The sequence below is a fragment of the Boleophthalmus pectinirostris genome, unplaced genomic scaffold, assembly GCF_026225935.1.
Source record: "Boleophthalmus pectinirostris isolate CB_2022bp ecotype Guang Dong unplaced genomic scaffold, ASM2622593v1 HiC_scaffold_19, whole genome shotgun sequence".
NCBI classification, from domain to species: domain Eukaryota; kingdom Metazoa; phylum Chordata; class Actinopteri; order Gobiiformes; family Gobiidae; genus Boleophthalmus; species Boleophthalmus pectinirostris.
In genome coordinates this window covers 39,750,923-39,756,283 of record NW_026571140.1, presented here as the reverse complement: position 1 = coordinate 39,756,283, position 5,361 = coordinate 39,750,923, and positions in this window count along the sequence as shown.

The following is a 5,361-nucleotide window of genomic DNA, read 5'->3' as shown; positions in this document are numbered from 1 at the left end:
CTCCTCTGAGTTTTATTGTGTCCTTATGATTAAACTGTTCACTGTCTGATCTGCAAGAAAGGAAACAAGTTCAACAAGATCAGGATACTCTCTCTACTGGAAAATAACTACTTTTAAAATATTTAGTTGTTAAAATGACTTGAATGGAAAGTGTTCATCTTATCAGCAGTTTTATGTGTGTGTGGATTTTACTTCCTCACTCTGTTAAATAATATAAACCTTTATCACAACGGCAGGAAGTGCAGGTAAATGTCCCCTCTGGTTAAAGCTTTTCTATGGCTAAATATCTATGTAAATGTCCGGCGTATTTTCCACCAGCTTCATAAATCTGCCCCATCACCAAATCTTCAACCAACAAGGATAAAAAAAGGGTAAACATTCTAACATGAAGAATTTATCCACAACTATCAAGGTAAGAAAGATGAAAACTTAAAGGAAAACAACGACTAGCAGAGGTGGGACCAAGTCGTTGTTTTCCAAGTCTCAAGTCTTTGACCTCAAGTCCGAGTCAAGTCCCAAGTCAAATACAGACAAGTCCAAGTCGAGTCTCGAGTCACTGGCCCATAAGTCCAAGTCAAGTCCAAGTCGTCTGCTTTGAGCTTCAAGTCATTTCAGGTCTTTAAACTAAAGTACCAAATACAGCTTAGATTTTTGCAATTTATATGAATTTTAAGATAAATTGTAAGTCAGAGTATATTTATATATGAGTATTTATAGAGTATGTAAGAGCTGTAGAAATGTTAATTTTTCCTTTTTAAATGTTTTGACAAGATCTTAGACCAGTGGTGTCCAAACTTTTTTCATCAAGGGCCACATATCTAAGCACAGACGAAGCAGAGGGCCATAGACTGGTGCTCGGTACAGTGAATAACTGAAATATGTGAATGTTTAACATGTTAGAATGAACCATCAGACTTTTATTCGTGCTAAGATACTTAAAACTACACACCAATATTTAATATGAGCTTTATCATGGTAGATTTTCAAGAAACTTGCAGTAAAAAGTTCATTTTTAATTGATGCCAGGTAATTTGGGCCAATTCACCTGGAAGTCTGAGGGCCAAGAAAAATTTGTCTGGGGGCCGCATTTGGCCCACGGACCATAATTTGGACATGCCTTTCTTTGACTGAATCATTACGGTCAGAACAGAAAGAATTCAGATTTTAAAGTGCATCTCAAGTCACAGGCCTCAAGTCCAAGTCGAGTCCCAAATCTTAGTCCATTTTACCAAGTCAAGTCTCTAGTCCTAAAAATAGTGCCTCAGGTCTGACTTGAGTTCAAGTCACGATTTGCAAGTCCCCACCTCTGACAACTAACATTAGTGAACCACTGAACACAACTAATGTTATGGTCATGAATAAAATAAAAGTAACATGTTCACTCAGACTGATTCTACAATTAACATTTAAAATCGATTTCATGATGTCGATATTTGCACAGACAGAGAGATTTGTGCAGTTTAAATACTACAAATGTTCACAGGTGACATGACTAACATTTAAACTGCACAAATCACATTGTGAAAAAGATCTATTGGCCTGTAGAATGTTGTGACGCAATCTGAAACAAACATGTCCTTCTGTACGGCTCTGAGATCAAGACCATAAAACATATACAGCTGAAAACAAACCTGGAGCTGTGTTTTGAGATCTGAAAAACAACTTGTATCTATGTATTTTGTTTTTGTATATATCTTTTATAAACTGATGTAACTTCTGGATCGATTTCTTCCACAGAACTGTATGAACTATTCTAAATGTTTGTATGTGTTTTGTAAAATAAATAAAACAAGCATTTGATTTCAGCCCTGGGATTGCACATTTCTACTGGACTAAAGCTAAAAAGGATAAAAGGAGCCACTTGAAAACTACAACTTCATGACATCACAAGGTGGACCAGAACATTTTGAGCTTTGCAGACGTAAACAGTCTAATAATAAAGGATTACTCAAACACGTGTGGAAGAAACAAAACACAACTCCAGGTCTGTTTGTGATGAGGAAACATGGTTCAAACACGGCTAAAAACCTCTATTATAAGATTTTAAAAAATGTAATAAATGTACAACAAACATAAAAAATATATATAATAAAAAATAAATATACGTTGAACACTTAAAAAATGTTAAAACAAACAAAAACCTGCACATTTATTATAAAAAATAGCAACAAGGCACGGTATTTTTAAGTCATTAAAGAGAAAAAACACAAAAGAAAACGCTGCTACAAAACAAAATTCTTCGCTCAAGTCATTTTAACACGTTGTAAAGAGGAATTTTCAGCTTTTAAATTCTTACCATCGTCTTTGGGTCACCAAAAAATCCTCCAAAACGTTTTAAAATATTGCAGAATTTGTCCTTGTGCGAGAAAAAATAGAGAGTTAATCCTTCAGCTGTGAGTAAAAGTAAAAAATCCTGCAGAGAAGCGTGTGTGTGTGTTGTGGTTTGTAGAAATGGCAGGGACTGGAGCGTGGTCCCCGAGTGGCACCTGTCGTCTCACTCACCCGCCGACAGGAGCAGAAAATAGGACACCCTACCCACAATGCACCGGGGCACAGACAGGCCTATAGATAAAACAGACTAATAATAACTCAAGGTATCTCTGACTGGATTGTCCCAGCAATTATCTGGATGAGTGAGAAAGAGAAAGAAACTAAACCAGGACTAAATCAGGACTAAACCAGGACTAAAACAGGACTAAACCAGGACTAAAACAGGACTAAACCAGGACTAAACCAGGACTAAACCAGGACTAAGCCAAGACTAAACCAGTACTAAATCAGGACTAAAACAGGACTAAACCAGGACTAAACCAGGACTTAAACAGGACTAAACCAGTACTAAACCAGGACTAAAACAGGACTAAACCAGGACTAAACCAGGACTAAAACAGGACTAAACCAGTACTAAACCAGGACTAATCCAGGACTATGCCAAGACTAAACCAGTACTAAATCAGGACTAAAGCAGGACTAAACCAGGAATAAACCAGGACTAAAACAGGACTAAAACAGGATTAAACCAGGACTAAAGCACGACTAAACCGGGACTAAAGTGGGACTAAACCAGGACTAAAACAGGACTAAAACAGAACTAAACCAGGACAGAACCAGGACTAAATGAGGACTGAACCAAGACTAAAGCAGGACTAAAACAGGACTAAGCCAAGACTAAACCAGTACTAAATCAGGACTAAAGCAGGTCTAAAGCAGGAATAAACAAGACTAAAGCAGGACTAAATCAGGCCCAAAGCAGGACTAAATCAGGGCCAAACCAGGACTAAACCAGGACTAAAGCAGGACTAAACAAGGACTAAACCATGCCTAAACCAGGAAAAAGGCTAAGCCAAGACTAAGCCAGGACTAAAACAGGATTAACCAGGACTAAACTAGAACTAAACCCACATTTAACTAGAATTAAAGAGGGACTAAACAAAGACTAAACCAGGACTAAACCAGAACCAAACCAGGATCTAACTAGAATTAAAGAGGGACTAAATAAAGAACTACACTGCAAAAAACAAAACGTAGCCAAGTTAAGATGACTCAGATCAAGAAAGTTTTATCATGATTTGAGTAAATTTCACTTGACATGTAAAATAATCTACCAATGGAACAATGGACATGTTGTACATAAATATGAAAATACATCCTGCTGAACTTAAAATAAGAAAAAAAACAACTTTTTACAACTCAAAATAAGAAACAAAATCGAATGTTGCTTGAATTCAGATAAACACATTTATTCCATTGGTGGATAATTTTACTTGTGAAGGTGAATCTACTCAAATAAACTCAAATGTTCTTAATTTAAGTTAAGTTTAAGTAGTTTTTTTTTCCATTGTACAGTGAAAGGTACAGTTACATTTCACTGAATTGAGTGAACGGTGGACAGACTTGGCGTGTGAACTCTCCTCCTGTTTACTATTTACATGTGTCGGAAAACAATGTCATGTCTCATAAGCAAACCAGAGGCACCGGCTTCACTGTAGAGCACAAATACACTAGTACAGTATAGAACATTTATTTGCATAGATGTTTGTGCGATCACGACACTCTGTATTTCAATCTACAACATCATTTCAAACTCTTAGAACACCAGAAGGTCGCTTTCGGTCGAGCTTTCGGTTTGATACAATATATTTCAAATCGATTCGATACGGTTCAATAAAAAATAAATTAAAAAGGCTAAATCATGTCTGTGATACTAAAAGTTTTTGTTAAACCACTTCTTGTGCAAAGTTTATATGAAACACAAACATTTTACTCATCAAAACTGTGAAAATGTCAAATGTGTCACATAAGGGTCCAGTCAAGTGGTAACGGAGGGAAACAGGGGCAGATTTTTTACATTCAAATGTCTCTTATTCAGAAACTAGAGGGACTATTGAAATAAGTAAAGTATCAGAATGTAGGAAAGAGTTACACTCCAACAGGGTCAAGTTAAACCTGTGATATTCTTTCAAGTTGTTGACAAAAAAATTTTAAAAACTCATGTCGGTAACGGAGGGAATGAAATATGCAGCACTTTTTGTTCAATAAATCCAAACAGTGATAACTCTTGGTTCTCACTTACATATCCTTAACAAACTGGTTTGAATATTTGCTTCATATAGTTTTCTACCATATGGTACAAGATTAGGTTGAAAAACGTCTTAATTTTTGAGTAATTAAATTTTTTATTAAGAAAGGTCATGGTAACGGAGGGAAAAGTAACGGAGGGAAAATTACCATTGTTTTAGACTTGTAAAACACAGGTTTTACCAGATACTAACACCTAATAGTTTTAATTTTCATAAGTTTTTTACCTAGATTTAGATTAGTCAAAGATGAAGCTTGAAAGTTAACCTGAAGAGGATTTGCAGGTCTTTGAAATTTGGGAAGTAATTCTTGTTCAAGGCCTAAAAATTGTACATGTGACATGGTCTGTTTAAAATGTATGTAAGTTTAGAACCAAAAATGGTACAGAAAAAAGGTAAACAGTTTCATAAACTAGAGTACAGCTGCTATCTGCTGAATACATTTTTATATCAGATGCATTAACTTGAATTTTTGGCCTTGCTGTTTACTTCTGCTTGACCGGGCCCATAAATGAGTTTCCTTTCTCTAAATACAACAAAACTGTTATCCAGTCTGGCGCCACCTAGTGCTTCTGCTCAATTTCATTTCTCTCCAGCAACTAGGTCAGGAATCAGATACACTAGAAGGTTTGCAAAAACCCTGGAAGTGGAAGTTCAGGCACCAGCCAATCAGCGAAGAGCCAGACATTCTGTGTTGTCGATTCCTGAGATTGAGGATTTATAGCCAGAACAAAGAGAAAGTTTGGTGAATTTTATCAAGGGAAAAGACGTTATTGTCCTTCTT